At 46.3% G+C, this 11,509-nt stretch overlaps 1 protein-coding gene across 3 annotated transcripts in view; it reads right to left on the reverse strand.

Annotated features, from left to right (window-relative positions):
• LOC115167061 (tyrosine-protein kinase CSK) overlaps window positions 1-11,242 on the reverse strand; it is a 42,186-nt gene extending 30,944 nt beyond the window's left edge. The window contains exon 1 of one of the 3 annotated variants that reach the window (XM_029721108.1): window positions 11,052-11,242. The gene's annotated coding sequence lies outside the window, so the exon portion shown is untranslated. Of the gene's footprint in view, window positions 1-8,048; window positions 8,991-10,655 lie in introns of those variants that run through there. The other 2 variants (XM_029721109.1, XM_029721110.1) reach the window with 2 other exon arrangements.
• Window positions 11,243-11,509: the final 267 nt, after the last annotated feature.

Raw genomic sequence — 11,509 nt, forward strand, 5'->3', positions numbered from 1 at the left:
AACAAATGAAAAGCAGAATAAATAACATCCTTCATTGTAATGAAGGCAATGAATTCTTGATAGGGAAATGAGAATGGTCATATTGTGCAGACATTAGGGTTTAGTGAGGGCAAGACAGCAAGTCCTGGAGCTCCAGGTCAGGACAGTGTGCTGAAGTGTGTTCTGTCTCCTCGTCTCTACATATGGCCTAGATTCACCCAGCTCACATCAAGTCACATCACACTGTCACACAGCCAGAAAGACACGCTGGCATCATATACTTTTGTATTCAGTTCTTTTCTTAACAACTTTATATGAGTGGAGCTGTGAAGAGCTCATCTCAGAGGCAAACCATTCATCATTACTGATATAAAGAATCCTTCTCCCAATGACATACCACACAGGGCTGCATACTGTCTCAGAGGTGCCAAGGCGCCAAGCAATGTGTGGACAAGTCTTCATTAGAATATCAAGCAACCAACATTAAGAAACACTTATTTAACAAAATGAGGGCAAGAAAGCAAGCAGGTGTCTCAATGCTCAAGGGTGTGAAGACAGGTAGGGTTGGAGAGAACTTAAAACATGTCCAACAGTGGTAAAATCAAAGCCATCTTATCCTACGCCCACTGACTACATTATAAAGTGACTAGTGGCAGGCAGAATTGATCCCATTAAGAGGAGTGTGCAGAGATAAGAGGGATAGGCTACATGAGAGATTCCCCTGATAGGCTGAGAAATGGAGTGTGTGCTGCACCAAGAGGCCTCTTTTTGTCTGACCTGCATAAAAAGAGGCCATCAGAGATAAGGGGTGTGTGTGCGTGAAAATCTATGAGATCATAGGCCTAGTGAGAGATGCCTAGAGAGGATTTCTGCAAAGTAAACTGCAAATGTTTGCAGAGGCAGCAGTTGCAGGGAGCCCTGTGGAGCAGAGAGCAGAGACAAGGCCAACAGGTTGTTTATGACTGTACAATAGCCTCATATACTGTGGGTGAAGATAACCTCATGCACAAACACTGGTCCAGACTTAAACTCAACATAAATACAGGTCATTGGCATTTCCATGTCTATGATGGAACCATAGCTAGACTGTTAGCTATGTGCTTTGCAATGCGGTTAGATCAATTTAGTCACATACACATGGATGGGAGATGTTATTGCGAGTGTAGCGAAATGCTTATGCTTCTAGATCCGACAGTGCAGCAGTATCTAACAGGTAATAACAATTCCACAACAAAACCTAATACACACAATCCAGTAAAGGAATGGGATATCTAAAAATATATGGACGAGCAGTGACAGATCGGCTAAGATGCAAGACAGTGTAGGATACAGTATATGCAAGATATGTAAACATTCTTAAAGTGGCGTTATTAAAGTGACTAGTGTTCCATTTATTAAAGAGGCCAATGATATTAAGTCCAAGTGGGCAGCCGCCTCTCTGTGCTAGTGATGGCTGTTTAAGAATCTGATGGCCTTGAGATTGAAAAACAGCTTCTCTCTCTGTCCCAGCTTTGATGCATCTGTACTGACCTCGCCTTCTGGATGGAAGCGGGATGAACAGGCAGTGGCTCGGGTGGTTATTGTCCTTGATTATCTTTTTTACCTTCCTATGACATCGGGTGTTGAAGGTATCCTGGAGGGCAGGTAGTTTGTCCCCGGTGATGCGTTGTGCAGACCGCACCACCCTCTGGAGTGCCCTGTGGTTGTGGGCGGTGCTGTTGCCGTACCAGGCGGTGATACAGCCCGACAGGATGCTCTCAATTGTGCACCTATAAAAGTTAGTGAGGGTTTTCAGTGACAAGCCAATTTTTTTTCAGTCTCATGAGGATGAAGAGGCGCCGCTGCGCCTTCACCACACTGTGTGTGCGTGGGCCATATCGGTTTGGTGATATGTACACCGAGGAACTTGGAAGCTTTCCACCTTCTCTACTGTGGTCCCGTCGATGTGGAAAGGGGGGTGCTCCCTTTGAGGTTTCCTGAAGTCCACGATCATCCCTTTTGTTTTACTGACATTGAGTGGTTATTTTCCTGACACCACACTCCAAGTGCCCTCACCTCCCCCCTGTAGGCTATCTCGTCGTTGTTGGTAATCAGGCCTACTACTGTAGTGTCGTTTGCAAACGTGATGATTGAGTTGGGAGGCGTGCATGGCCACGTAGTCATGGGTGAACAGGGAGTACAGGTGGGGGCTGAGAATGCACCCTTGTGGGGCCCCAGTGTTGAGGATAAGCGAAGTGGAGGTGTTGTTTCCTACCTTCACCACCTGGGGGCGGCCCGTCAGAAAGTCCAGGACCCAGTTGCACAGGGCAGGGTCGAGAACCAGGGTCTCAAGCTTAATGATGAGTTTGGAGAATACTATGGTGTTGAATGCTGAGCTGTAGTCAATGAACAGCATTCTTACATAGATATTCCTTTTGTCCAGATGGGATAGGGCAGTGTAATGGCGATTGCATCATCTGTGGACCCATTGGGGCAGTAAGCAAATTGAAGTGGGTCTAGGGTGACAGGTAGGGTGGCGGTGATATGATCCTTGAATAGTCTCTCAAAGCACTTCATGATGACAGAAGTGAGTGGTACGAGGCGAAAGTCATATCTACTACTCTCTCCCCTCTTTTCAAACATAAGCAAACGGAACAAAACGGGATGGGCGCCTACCTGAATAGAAACTAGTTTTCGGGGCAAAACATTTAACTGTTTGGACAAACGATAACACCCCAGCCAGGTCAGGCCCAGCAGAGGTCAAAGTCCAGGGAAACACGAGCCATGGAGCAGGAGCAAAGAGTAGCATCGCATGGCAGAGGTTAGGGTGCTGGTAACCCTAGCCTACACAAATGTAAGATTCATTTAGGATAACCCTAAATCTCAATATTGATCCATAGGTAAAAGGGATCTGGGTACATCCCACTGTGAGGACCTCTAATGCACTGCTCCATCTGAAACCATTCAACTAAGCTACATGAAGGCAGGAGCTACTCCTGAAGCATTTAAACACAGAATCTCACTGCCGATTGGTACTTATGACACTAGGAGGCCGTTCCTTCTCTTGCTAGAACAAAAGTGGTACCTGCTGTGCGCCAACCCAATAGCAAAGACCCTACGGATTCTACTTTTAGGATCGCAATGCTCGTCAGTGGCCAACAACTCGACTTTGAGCCAATTAAAGATCACAAAACTCCACGTGGGGAGCCAACAAAAATATATATTTTTTAAATTTAAAAAATAAGGGCATTTTCACCATACATCTACAGATGAGCCAGTCACACTTAATATGCAATGTAGGCCATAGGATGGTAGCTTGCAAAGTGCACAGACGCAATGCACAATACACCATCTACTTCCTCCAAGCTAGCTAACCACTGTAGCTAGTATTGACATAATTAAATCACAATGGATTAGCTAGTTTCCATTAAAACAGCTGCCTGTGTCAGCTAGCTAAGGACACTGCACTGTTGTTCTAGCTAGCGAACATGCTAACATTAGCAAGCTAGCTAAACATTTGGCTATGGGCTGGCACCGGCAATATGGGATTACGGAGAAAAAAAAAGCAACATTAGCGCAGATAGCTTGGAATCTAGACCATAAGCACAGATAGGCATTGCCAAACAACGCTACTGCAACCTTCTGGTTTGGAGTATTAACAAGGCTGAGTGGCTGACGAATTCCAAGGTCTTTGCTGTGTGAACACAAAAAAGGGATTGACCACCGACACTCTGTTCAGAGGTGCTAAGTACTGTCGGCAGGCAAATGTTTGACAATCCTACCGGTGTGTCTGAGCTTTAATACTCACCCAAACTCTACCCGAGTCCCTGCCTCACCACAATGAGGTTAATATTGCAAAACAAACCAACCAACACCTAACAGGGTCAGAACATGCAGAATGACTGTCTGGCACATTATAACATTCCCCAGAGGCTCAGAGGAGTTGGTTGGGGAGAAACTAGTGATGGCAGGGGTTTATTTTCCCCAAAGCCGACCCTGATACAGTAACGCAAAGGCCTGGAGAGATGCAGCAGCTACGCAGCCTGTCAGCAGAATGACGTACGTGTGTGTGTGTGTGTGTGTGTAAAGAGCAGAGCAGCACTGTTCAGACTGGACATCAGCTCTCCATACCAGGTGGCCTGTCCAATAACAGACATAAACCACTACAAGAGCAGTGTCTGACAGTCAACTCATTTCCTGAAGCTACTATTCTTAGACACAGGAAACTGAATTGGCATACTCAGAATTGAAGATGTTCCAGGAGTTGAGTGTGAAGTAGTAACAATTACTGCAAATAGTAATTATAGCTATTTTTGCAGTGTTAATGACACTGCTAGTTGACACACTCAGCACCCCAGTCAAGGACTGAAGAGAGCTTTGAGAGAATTAAACTCGTGCTGCTTTTCTTAGTAATAAGGGTGAGAATACAACATGGCTGTACAGTGGAAGGCTTTCACAAAGAACATGACCAGCCCCACACCATAGCAGAGTAGTCTGAAAGATAGAGACTACAGACAAGCACATCACTAAGCATGCAGACTACCAGAGCAATCATCCTCCTTTAGTATCAATCAATAGCTGATGCAAGTTCCTCTCGTTTTCCAGAAACCGTTCTCATGTCTGAGCTCTTGTCTTGGTACATCCTGATTGGCCAGCTAGCCCTTGGATGAGGGCTGCCTTTGGCCTGCTGTTGAGTCAAACGTGCTACATCAAGTTCAGAGGTGACTTGCAAGCTGATAAAATCCTTGAAATCATCTGCTTTCAGGAAGTAAACCTTGCCTATAACCTGCATAAGGTAAAACTGTTAAAAGAGTTCATCAATCTAGACTTTTGTAAGTGTCTACTGATCCATTGTTGAGAATTCCTCTGTCTTTGATGCTGGTTGTTATTTGAAGGCCTAAATTCCATCAAACAGCAGATGAAAGTAGATGGCTTCCCCACTGAGACAGATGTATCATCTAGGACTTATCCCGTGTTCCATACAAACAGGTCAGTCTGTCAACAAGTGTAGTTAGGCTATATGAGTCTACCCCCCACGGCCCCATCAGTTACATAACAACCAACATCATTTTCTCTCCCTTTCATTGAGGGCTCAAAATCCAAAGTTAGGCATCTACAATAGAGCTGCTCCTAGGGAAGTCCGGGGACAGCAGGGGAAACCCCAGGCTAAAGTACAGGACAGGCAAGCAGCATACATCTCTTCCCTGCAGTGACTTCACAACACTTCCTGCTAGCTAGGTGACCACAGGGCCAGAACAACCTCAGCTCTGTGTGGACAAGACAATGAGGGTCACGTATTAATACCACATCCCCAACAGAAATAGGCCAAACAGACTAAGCCCCCAGTCCACAGCAATTTGACAAAACACTTCTGTACACTCAATATGGCTGATGTGCAGGCTAGGCCTAGCTACTGACACGACATTTCTATGATATGCCCGCTCCCAGATCAAATGCCACGATCAGAGTCTACGATGCCAAACAAGGGTCAGGCCATCATCCACCATCAATTTAACAGCCAGCCAGTCAGGTTAGCCAGCCACAGCCAGTCAGGTTAGCCAGCCACAGCCAGCCAGGTTAGCCAGCCACAGCCAGTCAGGTTAGCCAGCCAGGTTAGCCAGCCAGGTTAGCCAGCCAGGTTAGCCAGCCAGGTTAGCCAGCCAGGTTAGCCAGTCAGGTTAGCCAGTCAGGTTAGCCAGTCAGGTTAGCCAGTCAGGTTAGCCAGTCAGGTTAGCCAGCCACAGCCACTCAGGTTAGCCAGCCACAGCCACTCAGGTTAGCCAGCCACAGCCAGTCAGGTTAGCCAGCCACAGCCAGTCAGGTTAGCCAGCCAGGTTAGCCAGCCAGGTTAGCCAGCCAGGTTAGCCAGCCAGGTTAGCCAGCCAGGTTAGCCAGCCAGGTTAGCCAGCCAGGTTAGCCAGCCAGGTTAGCCAGCCACAGCCAGCCCAGTACGTAACAAAGTGTCTTGATGTGAGCTCTTCTGCATGGCTCAGTCTGTAGGAGGAAGTGACCTTCTGTTCCTATCAGTGCAACATTTATCTTTTGCTCATTAATTCAAATCAGCTCCTACAAACACAAAACCCTGAATGATGCCTTCCAAAGCCCAACATTTGAATAATTAACCGTGGCCACCTGACCATTCACACAACAGGGGGTTGTGCAATGGTGTTCTACAAGAGGTTGAAAACATAGGAGTAAGGCAACATGGGAAAGATGGCATTCAGTGACTGAGCTTCAATCACCTCTCCTATAAATCTGTCTGTCTACTATATTGAGCTGTGGAATGTCTCTCGGTGCTGTCTTTAAATCACTTCCTGTTGAGAGTGATTACTGAGATAAAAAAAAATAAGGTTTGGATTGCATCAGGTCTTAGATACGGCAGACAGCGCTGCTGTTGGCTTGTCAAGTTAACAATGTCACCCTTCTCGGTAACACACACTGCGGTTGACCTGTGAAGGCAACAGTTACTGAAAGTGGTGGTGTGAATGTGATTCTTAGTCAGTAAACCTGTGAGTGTGTTAAAACGATAACCACATTCTACCAAAATCTGTCTAGGACCTTTTATAGAAGAAGTGCGCTCTTACACACCCATACAAACACTCAATTACCCAAATAGCACCTTAAGCAGTTATTCTAATCTGGGTTTAGGGCCAGATCGGTGTAAAATGATTCTCAGCAGGGAGTGAGTGTCTCACTGGGTCTCAGTGTGTTTGTGTCAGGCCAGCAGCTGTGCTCTCCTTAGAAGTGTGAGGGTCCCTGTGGCTGTCCAGCAGGCCCAGTAGCAGGAAATACATGCCCCTCTCAAGGAGCAGCCTGCCTGGCCAGCCGCTACCCAGATGGAGATGCTCGCCCACTGTGTTTGTGCCTCAGACCGCCACCACAATGCCCCCATTCTGCTGGGCGGTAGGCAGGGCCGGAGGGGTCTCGCCCTCCCTGTGGGCCCCAACACAACACTGCTCCTTCCTTCCTTCCTTCCACAGCTGCTGAACAGAGAAAAGGAGACAGAAGCAACAGAGGAAGAGAAGAGAGAGCTGGGCTAATATGGCTCTCTGCCACCTCCACTCCCATGTTACATAGAGACCACAGTGCCAGGGTTGTTTTAATGACATAGAATAATACGAAGCTGAACGACTACAAGGCCAGCCTCTGAAATCTGCACACTGACTGCAGTGTGTGAAAATAATTATAGCGCATTGTAGTACACTTATGGTGGTGCTACTAAAACGTGTTATGTTAGTATGACATGGTTCTGATTGGATAACTTAAATTGATCCTAGCATGATCCACCACATACAGAAGCCAGGGGTCAGAGTGCATGTCAACAAACACCATCTAGGCCTAGGCTACTTCTCTCACCATCTTACTGCTAGATATTCAAGAAACAGAATGTAACTGAAATTCATGCCCCTGAAGTGCCTTGTTGAACGAGACAGCAGGGGGTGTGGGGCAATTTCTTTCCTTCCCGGCCCCTAACAACCTGCACAGGCACCGCTCAGACACACACAACAACTAACCAACTCATTAACCTCAAAACTACATTTCTCCTCTAAAAACAACTATGCCAAGCGAGCTTAAACTGACTGAGGTTGATGGAGGTAAAAGGGAATAAAAACTGGAACATCTAGGTATGCTAGTCTAGTGCCCGCCAGATCATCTTAATGCCACTTTCAATTGAGGACTACACCAAATCTACAAACGAAAACCAACATGCATTCCAGAGAAAATAAAAATTTGGGAGGAGAAAGAAAGAAATAGAAAGTGGCAACTGTTTAAAGGTCAGGGTCCTTGGCCTGTTGGCCAGGCTTTAGATGTCTAATGAGAGAGTGTGTACAGCAGACAGAGAGCAGCCATTACCTCCCTTCCTGCTGAGTGTGTTAGCTGAGCTCTGAGATACTAAATATTTCATAGAGACAAGGGAGAGCAGAAATGAGCTTCAGCTGACACCTCGTCTTCTTCAGCCTGCCCTGCTCAGTGGCTAATGCAAGCTACCGTCAGTCAACCAATCCATCAGTCGATCAATACTGCAGAGTGAGCTATTAACAAAGAGCAGAAGGTGTATTGGTGGTTTGGTGTGGTCATGCATTCCGTACCTGCATGGGTCTGCCTCAGTAGATGGGGTCTGTCGCTATCTCACTAGATAACCAGGGTGCATGAATACTGGAGCAAAGTGAAAGATTGACGGGTTGGTTGTTCTGGAACAAAACCGAGGAGTGTGCAAAACAGACAGGGTTGGCTTAGATTGTGGACAACGTGTATATTGTGTCCAAGGTTTATCAAATAAAATTACACCATGAGCACTTGTCTCTCAAATACATTGTTACAGTTGCAGGTCAGCAAGCTAGCGAATTTCGACCATATTAGCACTGACATAAAATTTGTTAAAACACCTCAAAACAAGACATGGTATCAATAAGATGAAATGAGCCACTTACAATTCCCAAATGGTAGTTTGCTTGCAAGAATGACAATCTGGCCATCCAGAATCACAACACGCTGACTTCTGCCCCATGGAAGCGTGCACATCATTTTCATGACGTTGTCAGCTAATCTATCTATTCAGCAACTCTGGGTAGCAAAATGGAAGTTTGCTTGCAAACTTCTTAAACATTACCTTTCGACAACTGCCTTCATCAGGGTATCAGTAGATGGTCTGCTTGCCTTTACAGATAGAGATGAGAACAGCCCTGTCTTCAATTACTGCATACCAATTCTATAGCCTACCCTTATGCCCTAAGCGCATACTTGCTCACTTACCTTGAGTGCACAAGAGCACACTTTGGGATAATTGGGACGCACCCACTCACTCAGTCTCCATGTGCCAGGTGGACAACCCAACAAGGCAGCAGAAGGCCCAGCTCAGACAACATACAGAGCCCAAACATGTTGCAGTCTGGTTTCCAGATACCTCAGGGGATAATGAAAGCCAGGATCAACTCCTTCCACCATCTTGATAACAGATTTTTCTCTAATGGAAAACCCAAAGCTACAGTATCTGCTACATTACACTTGGCACTTAATGTCATATCCTCACATGGTCTCTCCTATCATTGCTACGCAGACGACACACAATTAATCTTCTTTCCCCCTTCTGATAACCAGGTGGCGAATTGCATCTCTGCATGTCTGGCAGACATATCAGTGTGGATGACGGATCACCACCTCAAGCTGAACCTCGGCAAGACGGAGCTGCTCTTCCTCCCGGGGAAGGACTGCCCGTTCCATGATCTCGCCATCACGGTTGACAACTCCATTGTGTCCTCCTCCCAGAGTGCTAAGAGCCTTGGCGTGACCCTGGACAACACCCTGTCGTTCTCCGCTAACATCAAGGCGGTGACCCGATCCTGTAGGTTCATGCTCTACAACATTCACAGAGTACGACCCTGCCTCACACAGGAAGCGGCGCAGGTCCTAATCCAGGCACTTGTCATCTCCCGTCTGGATTACTGCAACTCGCTGTTGGCGGGAGTCCCTGCCTGTGCCATTAAACCCCTACAACTCATCCAGAACGCCGCAGCCCGTCTGGTGTTCAACCTTCCCAAGTTCTCTCACGTCACCCTGCTCCTCCGCACACTCCACTGGCTTCCAGTTGAAGCTCGCATCTGCTACAAGACCATGGTGCTTGCCTACGGAGCTGTGAGGGGAACGGCACCTCCGTACCTTCAGGCTCTCATCAGTCCCTACACCCAAAGGGCACTGCGTTCATCCACCTCTGGCCTGCTCGCCTCCCTACCTCTGCAGAAGCACAGTTCCCGCTCAGCCCAGTCAAAACTGTTCGCTGCTCTGGCACCACAATGGTGGAACAAGCTCCCTCACGAGGCCAGGACAACGGAGTCAATCACCACCTTCCGGAGACACCTGAAACCCCACCTCTTTAAGGAATACCTGGGATAGGATTAAGTAATCCTTCTAACCCTCCCCCCAAAAAAGATACAGATGTACTATTGTAAAGTGGTTGTTCCACTGGATATCATAAGGTGAATGCACCAATTTGTAAGTCGCTTTTGGACAAGAGCGTCTGCTAAATGACGTAAATGTAATAACCAGATCGTGAAGATGGGGCATTTCATAGGCAGAGAAGTGATTTTGTTCATTACTCCTCTGTGATGCCCAAATTGTTCATGTGACCATCCATGACCCCTGAAAAGTAAAACAAAATATTTCACACTGCATTCATTATAGGCTTTTGACACCTGTTTCTTTAAACCTAACAGAGCACATCATGCCAAGTACAACAATATTATGGTGCTCTGTCACATTCACAATATTATATTTCGAATGGCATGTAAGCCTACAGCCTAGCTAATACCAGAAGAGACAACCAAAACAACTGGACATAACCAAATGCTCTAGCTTCTGATTACCGCTATGGCTCATAATGACAAAGACAAGGTTGTAGCGAAGTGTGGCACAACAATGAGTTGAGGCTACATGGTTTCAGACAGGCATGCCACAGCACGCGATAACATGGGGTTACATTGCAACATTTGTAATGATAGGGACAACAATGTTAGAAAACGTGTTGACAGAGTATTGATTATCAACAATGAACAAATCACAAATTGACAGATATTAGTATGGACACAGAACCATATTCACTCACAACACAGTAACTACATTGAGCTGTGCACGAGGCCAGGCGATTAACAATACAATTCAGGCATGCAGTGACACATTTTTCCTTGCAGACAATAACATACCCACTTCCTGTTTTCCTTGTCGTTATTGCTGAGCTGTCAGCGGCCACAACACAAACAACTCAGACAAACTACCCGTCAAATAACCCTTTGGTTCCATCAATTGGCTGACCCTCCTGGTCGCGGCACCAGTCAGTCAATGTGACTGATCGAAGGAACGCGGAGGTTGCTAATAATGTAGCTAGCTAGCTAATAGCACCGGTTAAATAGGTGGAGCCGTTGAACAATTCAAAACAACTTGGAATTACATCTAATAGATGTAGCTATAACGGCCGTAAGAAACTCCGTTCAAAAATACAAAACCGCCTAATATTTCAAAATATTCTCAAGCTTTCTCGTGCTGAGATGGTGTGCTGCAGCACGGCGCTAGAGACACTGCTTGAGTGTGCAACAACTCACCGTAAGCTATCGCTTTATGTTGACCAGATTTCTTTACAACTTAACGCGGCAGGCCATGAAGATGATTTCTGTTATTTCGAGCATCCAGTTTGTCTACCGTTAAAATAAGAATATCCCAATTTGACGTTTGGACGATCGCTCTATGAGATCGCACAGGCCTCGTAAATGAAATGGATGGTCTCCCCCTCCTTCCAACCAGCAGCAGTACGCATGCGCTCATTTATTGGCAGCAACACACAAGGGAATTTCAGCTGACTGAAGAAGTGTGAGCTGTGAGCACGACCTTGTGGTCAAACCAGTGATGTGGAAGCAAAAAATAATATCTCCCTAACAAAATGCGGCCAAGTTGCAGTTTTCAGGAAAAAGATATCGAGAGAAGAATACCTAATGGTATGGTCCTTCACTACTGATACGTCATTAACTTTTTTTTTTTTTACCATTTGAATGAAATGCCTGAT

Source organism: Salmo trutta, chromosome 29 (genome assembly GCF_901001165.1).
Source record: "Salmo trutta chromosome 29, fSalTru1.1, whole genome shotgun sequence".
NCBI lineage: Eukaryota > Metazoa > Chordata > Actinopteri > Salmoniformes > Salmonidae > Salmo > Salmo trutta.